General features: G+C 29.4%; 1 protein-coding gene across 9 annotated transcripts in view; it reads left to right on the forward strand.

The window, feature by feature from the left end:
- Window positions 1–10,782, forward strand: part of LOC106469453 (insulin receptor-like) — an 89,022-nt gene that overhangs the window by 6,022 nt on the left and 72,218 nt on the right. For 3 of the 9 annotated variants that reach the window (XM_022397973.1, XM_022397974.1, XM_022397976.1), the window contains exon 3: window positions 9,394–9,539. The exons of 3 other annotated variants lie outside the window; for them this stretch is intronic. The gene's annotated coding sequence lies outside the window, so the exon portion shown is untranslated. Of the gene's footprint in view, window positions 1–9,393; window positions 9,544–10,782 lie in introns of all 9 variants that reach the window. 3 more of the 9 variants (XM_022397978.1, XM_022397977.1, XM_022397975.1) reach the window with 2 other exon arrangements.

Raw genomic sequence — 10,782 nt, forward strand, 5'->3', positions numbered from 1 at the left:
TAACAGTAAACCTTTTTTTTTTGTTTTACGGTTTTTTTTTTTTTTGATGTTTTGAGCTCTTTTGTGTTTAGAACAATATATATTAATTTTTTAAGGATCAAATTGAATTTTTGTTCAATAAAAATCTTTCAAATGCAACTGTAGCTTTTTTTTCCCCAAAACTTTGTCTTCAAAATAAGGGTGCGTCTTATATTCCAAAAAATATGGTACTTATTAAATATTAATGTGCGTATGAAAGAACAGCATTTATAATGAAAAATTCACAAAAATTTTCCAGATGCTAGGTCACTTTTAAGTGCAGTGGTGACCTGGAAAATGTGATTTAGTCAGCTTTGCTCTTTTTTTTTTGGTCTTATTTATTTTCACATACCTCAATATCTTTCATATTATAGTCTTGAAACTTGTAGGTTTATGGATAAGTTTACTAACATTTAAATTACACTATAATTTTATTGAAGTATAAACTTTTTTGCATACACACGTACATACTTCAGCATGTTATAAAAACATGAGTACTGAGTAGACTGTTGTTAAAAACATAGTTGTATTGTACAAAAACACTGTAATCATAATATTATGAACTTTTGTGTTTTTATTGAAAAAATTCTAGGAATTGCACCAAAATTTTTTTAAAACCTGATTTTGAAATGCTGTAGAATATTTTGAGAAAGACTGAGTGGCAAATCTGAATGAGAAGGTTTTTATTGTACTCGAGACAGATCAAAATTAATTAACGTATTCCTACCAAGTGTTTGCATTCTAATCGAAAAATATGTAATTAAGTTTCTATTGTATTGAAATGAATCTACCTTCTTATAGAAACACGAAATTCTTATAGAAGTGAAATAGAAAATAAAGGTATCGTTAAGCTTCAGAATTGATAAACACATTGGTTCAAAATGTTAAATTGGGCTTACAGCTTTCTGCTTCTATTAACACTTTAAAAAAGTTAAATATAATCATAGTCCTTTAAGAAGTATTAAAGGAACATTATTATAGAGAAATAAAGAAAGAATGGTGTTAAACGGGTTATTACTGATGAAACTTAGGAAAAGACTCCTAAGCTGAGAGAGTGAGGTTTTTACTTAAATTCTAGTTGTTTAAGAAAAGTCTGTTTTGGAAAAACTTAAAATCTGATCTTGGTGAGCCTTATCCTAAAACAATGAAGAAGTGTAGGACAGAGGTAATGGGGGTTTTAACTATTGCTTGTCAAAAGTCTTTTAATATGAAGGGAAAAATTTCCAGTGATTGAAAGATTGCCAGTTTAATCTCTGTTTTTTGAAAATAAACAATCCAGGAAGGATTTAGGAAATTATAAGCTTATTAGTTTGACATGTCATAACAATTTCTAGAATTTATTGTCACATAAAGAGGCATTTGAAAAGTTGACTTTAATGACTTTTGCTATCATGGTTTTAAAAAAGGGTTATTTTAGCTTATCAGTATATTTGAGGTTAATAATAGTAGTACCGTTATTTTGATGAGGATGACCTGGTTTGATGTTTACCTTGACTTTCAGGAGGTCTGTGATAAGGTAACTTAAAGAGTGCCAGTAATGAGTTGAATGCTTGTGGGATTAGTGGAAAGTCAAAAGTGTATTGAAAATGATTTTACTGGAAGAAAGTAAAAAAGTTGAAAAAAATGGGTGACTTGTGGGATCCTTATAGGATCTGCTTTAGAAGTGATGTTCATTACTTGTTAATGATTTAGATGTTTTTTGGGTGGCAGAAGGATTGTTGAATTTCCTGATGGTTCTGAAATGTTTGAACAAAGAATTGATTATTGAGATTTGAGATTGGTTTTATTTCTACAAAATATCTTAAAAGCGTATGGGTTAGTGTGTGTCAATGTATGGATAAGTTTTGATGTTGACAAATGTAAAACTATGCACTTGGAGTATAAAAATTTGGACAGGTCTTGCTTCCTGTGCAAGAAGTGTTGATGTTGTGCAAATTTGTGTGTTTAATATTGTTAACATTATGGGGAAGATGTATAGAATCTCATTTGGAGTGGTGTGTGCAGGTTTGATTCTTTTACTACAGGAAGGGAATCAAAAGTTGGGAAGATTGCAAAAAAATGGGCTACTCTAATGATTCCTGGCTTAATTCATTTACGTTATTAGGAAAAGCTTTCAATTTTGGAATCCTCTCTGGAGCACAAAAGAATCAAGGAGGACTGAATTTCAAGTTTGTTAATGGTTTTTTTAATTGTCAGGACAGAGTGTTGATTGGTTGGAACTTTATTCCTTGTGTTTAAGTTCAGTCTCAGAGTACTAGTGTGAGACAGGTTTAGGCCTCAGTCAAGGCAACTTGTTTTTAATGTGGTGGATTGAAAAGATTGGTTATAAAAGCTTGAATATTAAGGGTGGTAGACTTAGGCTTTTTAAAACCTAGATGCATATTTCTTCTTAGATAGAAATAAATTTGTTTGGTCAGAATTATAAACTTTTGGAATGGTTTATCTACTTGTATGAGTTGTGTTATTAGTTTAAATTCTTTTACAGTTTGTTGGATAAGTATATAAATGTAAAGAGCTATAATTAATTTAATTAAGAAAATTTGAATTAAACTTTTTTGTTATTATTAATTTATTTTGTGGATTGAGGGTGCCCTCAGTGGGTTGATTGGTCTTCTGTCACCTTTTCTTGTATATTCTTAACATAAGGAATAGAGTTGATTACCAGATGGACATTTGGCTCATCAACATTACTCCTGACTCAGGGCTGCAGAAAAGTCATGCACAGTGAGTGCCAAAACATTTGGCCAAGAGACAAAGATTTCTCTCAGAAATGAAATGTTATTTTTGTGGAGAAAAAACAATTCTAATAAAATATTTAGGCTTGCCAAATAGTGTTACCTACAAGAAGTTGGGATGATAATCTTCAAGTTTATGAAAAAAACTATTGTTAATATACTACTACTCTTCAGAGAAAGGAATGCTGCTTAATCTATATATCTTGCTGTGTTTCCTTTAGAGTATAAATTTCTCTCAGAAATGAAATGTTATTTTTGTGGAGAAAAAACAATTCTAATAAAATATTTAGGCTTGCCAAATAGTGTTACCTACAATAAGTTGGGATGATAATCTTCAAGTTTATGAAAAAACTATTGTTAATATACTACTACTCTTCAAAGAAAGGAATGCTGATTAATCTATATATCTTGCTGTGTTTCCTTTAGAGTATAAATTTCTTTTATATTTATTTAGTATATTATATGATGACATCCTTTATGCTTTCCAGTAGGGTTGCTATTTTAAACATTAGGATTTACAAAGTTCCAGTCATCACATATAGTGCGGTAAACAAACAATCTCTGTTAAAATTCTTTATTTATTGACGTGTATGGGTGCCAAAAGTTTCATTTTTCACAGTAGTTGTGATGACAAAATAGTATAGTTTCTTTGTAGTTTGTGTAAATAGTATATTTTTTATAATATTAAATGCCAACAGTTGTTGTTTTTCAATACATTGTTATATATTGTAAAACAACTTGTTTTATGTAGGAGAAAGTAAGATGTACATATATCTTGCCCAAAGTATTAACAATGAACAAAGCGTCTTAGAAGGTCAGTGCCCTAAAATGTTTGGTGTGTATGCACACCTGCATTGTCCTGCTATCACAATCAAGAGGAAAACAATTTTTTCAACAAAAACTGCAAATCTAAAGAATAAATGATTATTTAAATGTAAGAAGAAAAAGAATACTTAACTCACATTGAAGAAATTTACTTTCACCCCTAAATGTTAAATTACCAACTTATTTTTATAAATAAAAAAAACTGACCAAAAACAGTATGAAACCACTACTTTTCTATGTAAAATACTTGATGTTTTAAGCTGTTCCAACTCACTTTAAAAAAACTGACCAAAAACAGTATGAAACCACTCCTTTTCTATGTAAAATACTTGATGTTTTAAACTGTTCCAACTCACTTTAAAAAACTGACCAAAAACAGTATGAAACCACTCATTTTCTATGTACAATACTTAGCAACCTTGTCAGTAATTTGTGGGATTACTTACAATATTAATGAAATTTCTGTTTACATTATTTTCCATGCTATTAATGGCTCTATAACTAGGGTAGTAGAATATCTAAAACCCAGTTCTGGAGATATATATATACCTTGTTTGATATAATATAAAAAAAAACTTGATGTTTTAAATGTATATTATTTAATTCACACATATATTTTTAAATAAAACAATGACTTTTATGTAGAGATCTTTAGCTTACCATACTGTTTATGGATGCTGGAGTTTTTTTAAACAGTGTTCGTCATCTTTAAAATACTCTCTCTCTACTATTAAACAGCAGTAGTACCAACTACAGTTGAGTGATTAATCAAATTTGCTTATTAATTAATGAACAGGCTTATTAATTGACTACATTCAATTAATCCACTAAGACATCATCAAATTGAAAAACGTGTATTGTCATCAAAGTAAACAAAAAACTATAACATTAACAATTAGGTTTTGATACCTGCAGACAACACACCATGATATATAACCTAAGAACGAACAAACAAACATAATAGCCATAATCAGAAACACTAATTTTGATTAGTTTTTTTTGTTTTTTTTGAGTCATGACACTAATCACTTAATCTTCATAAACTTCAATTAATGGAAAATAATTATGTAAAATCATAATGGCAATATTTTGATTATTTTTATGGTATTAATCAATCTAATCATAATTTGGATTAATCAATTATTTTATATGACACTGATAGCATATTTGCTGTCATGAGTAATTGATATAAATGCCTAGCTCTAGAGCCAACAGAGATTGTCATCACACAATAAAGATCTGTTTATTTTACTCTTTGTTTTTGTTGTTAACATGGTAGTTTAATATGGAATAAACCTTAATGTTCATTTTATAAAGGAAGGGAGAATATAGCAAGATAAAAATTGAGAAATGTTATTTTCACCAAAGACCAATGTATTCTAGGAGGTAACACTATTTGGTTAAGGTCTTGCAATTTATTCAAATTCAGAATGATCTCTTCATCTCATGTTTATACTCGGTCATTAACCTACAAGAAGCTGGTGCAGAAAAATGTTTATAAATTGATAGCAAAGAAGTTAATAGGATAGTTTTAAAACACATTTTTTAGGTTTAGAAATAAATATAGTAGAATCAAGAATAAGTTTAATTTTATTATTCTAATGTTTGGAGTAATAAGAAAAAAATGGGTGAGTTTGGGGCTGCAGTTGAAATGAAAGATTATGATAATGGGAATTACTGAAATGTGGCTGGATTTGGAGAACATAGATAATAGGAATTATTTTGAAATTCCAGGGTATGAGCTATTTAATAATGATAAACTTTTAAAGTCATTATCTCTATAAAGATTGAACTGCACCCTGTTAGGACTGAAGACAAAAAAAAAAGGTATTCAAGAGGTTGAATCTGTTAGTTACAATCGTGGGTTTTTAGGGCAAGAAAGGTTTTTAATTGGCAGTTGTTATAGGCTACCTGATCAGACAGACGAGGTCAATAAGAGACTATATATATAATGAGATCTAATATGTTTACTGATGGCGTAAACATGAGAGACATTAAATTTGGATACAAATAGTGGTAGATTCATTAAAATGAATAATTATGGTTTTCTATACAAAACGGTTAAGAAGATCGTATTTTAGATTTATTATTAACCACTAATGAGGATTTTATTATTGAAGTGGGGAATATTTGATCATTGAATAATTAGGTTTGGTGTCTTTCTACATTATTGTAAATTTTATTTTTATATGAAATACACCAAACACTTTTTCATTGTTTAACATCGCTAGTGTAGAACAGAAACTTTTTACTGTACCAAAATTATAAGCAAGCCAACTTTTGTTTTAAATTGTTAATTAGAAGATTTCATGTAAAGTATTAAATAATTGTTTATACACATTTTACATTTCTTTTGGGTGACTTTCTTTGCCTATTCAAGCAGTATATTAGGTCAGAAAGGCCTAATGTAAACAGGGCCTAATATTTTGATTTTGTCTGTAAAATGAAACGTTGTGTGGTCAGTGTTAAATGATTTGACTAAGCCTACCCCATCTAGTTTCTCAAGCATTTCTTTTAATACTGCAACATCATAATTATAGTATTTTTGGCACTTGTGTATAAAGTTCAAATCATAAATAATATTCAATGCTAAACTGGTACACAATTAAAAACATTTATAAATACTTTGGCAATTGTCTTGTAATTCATTCCTGAGGATGACGTTGTAACGTCAAAACATGTAGTCGTCAACTTTTTGAAGGCCATAGCTAGGCTTAAATAAAATGTTTTTAATTGTGTACCAGTTTAACGTTGAATATTATTTATGATTGCAACATCAAAATTCAAATTAAGTATAAGTGATAAAGCAAGATTTTGCTAGCTTCCAAAAAATCTGTTATGTAATTGTAGCGGAAGTTGTTCAGAAATATATTCTTCTAACAACATAGCACCAAGTTAAGCGTTTAACGTGTTGTTCTAATCTCTGCTAAACTGGAAGCCCTATTGATTTATATGGTTGAAAAGAATAGGGAAAAGCCTTCATTACTTGTTTTGATCACTAGCCTGTGACTTCTCAAAGCTGAGATATAGGTAATTACATCACAACTGAGGTTGAGAAAAAAGTGGTTGGCTAAAATCGATAAAACTGTACTTGTTTCAAAGTAATATTTACTCTGTTTTTTTCAAAGCTCTCTTGACTTTCCTCTTAGGAGGCTATAAGTAATATAGTAAACTTGGGAAATTCACAAACAATAAAGTGTCCATTCAGAGTAACGTGAAATCAACCCAGAATCGGTAAACGCTACATAGTTTTTTATGTTTATGTATAACATTAAATAAATAAAACTATTGAATAAATTTCAACACTAAAGTATTTTTTATTGTGTGGAAGAATGATTACAAAATATTTTGTATATATTTTTTTAATTTGGTGGGATAGTTTGTTGTTGGTGTGGTGGAGATAAAGTACATTGATGGCAAGGATTTTGTTGAAGAGTGAGAGATTTTTTCCTTTCTCCTACTTTTGTACAAAAGAAGATATTAGTAATATTTCTGACCTTGAGCATTATATGGGAAATATTGAAATGTAGATATAATTCCTTGGTGTTAAGTTGAAAGATTAAACAATAGGGGCCAAATAAGGCTTTTCTCATGGTTTTAAAACAAGTTTACACTATAGAGCAGTATAACTACAGATCTTTTTTCTCTCTCTTTCTCGATAAGTCACAGATGTGAAAAGATTACCTTCTAGTTCTGACATGACAAATTCATGGCACTATTTGCAATGTTTTAAATTTTATTTATGTATCTTAATAAAATATCTAAATGTTTCACGTACCCTCTGGAAAGCTTCACTGGTCTAGATTGCTAATTCACTAATTTTAGTTGTTGTACCTGATGATGCCAGGTTAACTTGGTGAAACGTTGTAACCATAGATATTATATTCTGTATATCTAACAATAAGTTTTAAAGCAGTGCCTTGTTGCTGGTATTTATCTGTAAAATCACTAAGTGGGTATCACTTGTAATACTGTGTAGAGTTTTCATCTTCTTATCTAATAAAAAATATTGGAAAGGGTTCAGAGGAGAGATTCCAAGAATATCTAAAAAAAAACTAGGTTAAGATCTCTCATCTTATTTTCTGTTGAGAAAAGAAGAGTAAGACATAACCGTTTGAAGTTTACAATATTGTCTAGGGGATTTTTACGATACAAGCCTTTGTGCTGTATTCTGAAGATAATAGGATGAGAGGACACAAGCTTAAGATTTGGAGAAAGATAGTCAATGTTCCCAATAACACAATTTTTAAGAGGGTGATTGACTTATAAAATAAGTTGCTATCACCAGTAGAGACCAGCACTTTACCAAAGTTTAAGAAGGGAATCAATAATGTCCTGAAAAATGAAGAGATATTTAAATTTTCATTTTTCTCAAGGGTAGGATGCAAAAATAGCCTAAAAGACCAAATGATCATTTGTTGTCCATATACTATGTTACGTAACATAACTGTTGTATAACTTCAAGTTCTAAGCACAGAAACAACAAATTAAAAAAGCCAGGGAAAACCGTTTAAATCAATGGAAACTCTGCCACGTATCCTTTAATCCTAGAATTACTGTAACATAACTGTTGTATAACTTCAAGTTCTAAGCACAGAAACAACAAATTAAAAAAGCCAGGGAAAACCGTTTAAATCAATGGAAACTCTGCCACGTATCCTTTAATCCTAGAATTACTAAAGGGTTCATTCAGTCTACATTAAAATATGTGTATATTAATACTTTACAAAACCCACACCATGTTTAAAATAAAATGAAAATTTTTCTGATTAAAATGAAAATTTCAACTGAAGTTTGATATTTTATTTCACGAGGGGTTTGAAATTTTGTAAAAAGGAAACGTTTGATCGTGTACATAACTATATATCATAAACAATAAATTAAAGTACGTAAAACCGTTTAAATCAATGGAAACTCTCCCATGTATCCTTTAACCTTAGAATTACAGAAATGGGTTTTGGAAGTTGTTAAAGTACACATACGCACATATATATATTACTGCAGATTTAAACAGTTTTTTTCAAGTGTTGTTATTTTGTGTTGTTTTCCCAACACTTCAAGGTGAAATGATTTGTTTATAAAAGTAGCAGATGGCCTTGTCACTGAACATGCACAATTCATCTGTTGTTTATTGTTGTGTCATGCCTGACATGCTGATAGTGTTTATCTCATTTGGCATATCTGCTTACATAGCATTTAATTATCAGGCGAAGGTAACATCTTTCTTTTGAGTTCAGAGTTAATGCTTGTTGATTAGGAAAAATTGATATTGCTAATAATTACAAATATTGAATATTTATGATTTAAAGTAACTCAATTTGTGAATTGTAAGACTGTTTTTTTTCGTATTGCACATCTATGCATTTTTTACACTTAATTTTGAAGAACTTTTTTTGCTCTTTTATGTTTTTTTAAAATGTGTATTTCTTGTGTGCGTGTATATAGGTAAGTTTTAAAGTTTGTATAAGTGTTTGAAAATAGTAGTAAATTAAAGAAATATATTAATGTTAAAATAGGTTAAAAGAAAGCTGCCATACTTGTGCACCCATGTATGTAGCTTTAAGAAAGAAATCTAGAGAATCAACCGCTTTGAGTGAAGTTGTCTAATACATTTGTAAATATATTAAAGATTCTCTGTGCTGTGCTTAATCTATGTTGGGCTAAGTACTTTATATTTATAGAAAAATATTTTGGCAATTAAGAACTGTTAATATTGATGGAAGGCTATTGTTAAGAACTTGTGTATGTGATCATGCTCTTCATGTAGCATAATAATTGAAAGGCATGAATTGAAAAAGTGAATCTTCTTTAAAAGGGAAGGAATTCCTGAAGACTGAGGAAGAATACATTATCATTAAAGTGTTGAAGAACATATAAACAAGCAAAGTGAAAGGAAGCCATTCAGATCATCAAGGTCACCCATCGAAACAACCAAGATATGTTCCCTCTGCTACCTTATGGGTGGGTGGGTTGTCCAGATGCTTATACTCTGTTTTTGCTACATAAACACTAATAAGATTACAATAATCTTAAACTTTCTCCAACTACCTTTATTTATGAGAATTTTTAAATATGACAACTGGAGCTTTAGACTGTGTGTGTTTTTATATTAATTACACAGGTCTGTGAATTTAAACTTCATAAAAGTTGTTTTGGTTTTAATAATGTATTTTCCATAATTCAGCTATGTAGATTTTGAAAATAATATTCGTTTTTTTCTATCACACAATTTTTTACAAATTGGGAAAAGAAAAACACTCATACTTAGATCAAATTATTATTTCGTTTACCCAATGAACTTTTTTTATTATTATGTATGTTAACAAAAATACAAACAAAATGAAAAAAAGATAAGAACATACATACAACCTGAATTTTTTTTGTGAAATCTTTGTTTTAGTCTCAAATCTACATAAAAGTTATGGTTATTCTTTTATGTATTGCGTTATGATGATTTGTGAAAAATCTGTACGTAATGGAGAAAAATGGATATCCTTTCATGTTCAGCATACAGAAATTACTGTAGAACATGTAAAAATTTCAAGACAATAAAACCATTGCAGGCCTGTGTTATTACATATTGTTTATTTACCTGCATTCTTCCTTCGCTTTTTCTGTAAAAGTTAGTTTACTAAATTTTGAAATTTTTCATAGAAGTCACTTTTGAAAATCTATGTTGTGTATTACGTTGAGCTGATTCAAACTGTTAAAACATGACAAATGTTTCTAGCAATGAAGCACCACTAAAACACTTGTACTTAAAAAAAAAAAAATAGCTTAAAAGATATGCATGTGTTTGACCTAAGCCTTTTCTTAATTAGAGTTATTTTTCTGGTGAATTGGTAACTTGAAGATAAGATGTAGTGTGCTATACATGTACACTGACAGTTTTGTTTTTTGGTATATAAAAGCAGAAACTAAAAATCATTATTTTTAATTGGTCCACTTGGACCAGACCAGTGTAAGTCGAGTTGTTCTTAGAGTACCCATATTTTTTTATTATTACTATATATTTATAATAAAAGCATTTCATGAATACTGTAAAGCATTATGGTGTAACCAGAGTATTTAAATTTATGGTTACATTACTCGTGTTAAACCCACCATAGTGGTATGAGGGAAAGTAAATAAGAACAACTCGACTTACACTGGTCTGGTCCAAGTGGACCAATTAAAAATAATGATTTTTAGTTTCTGTTTTTAT

The sequence above is a fragment of the Limulus polyphemus genome, unplaced genomic scaffold (assembly GCF_000517525.1).
Source record: "Limulus polyphemus unplaced genomic scaffold, Limulus_polyphemus-2.1.2 Scaffold3496, whole genome shotgun sequence".
NCBI lineage: Eukaryota > Metazoa > Arthropoda > Merostomata > Xiphosura > Limulidae > Limulus > Limulus polyphemus.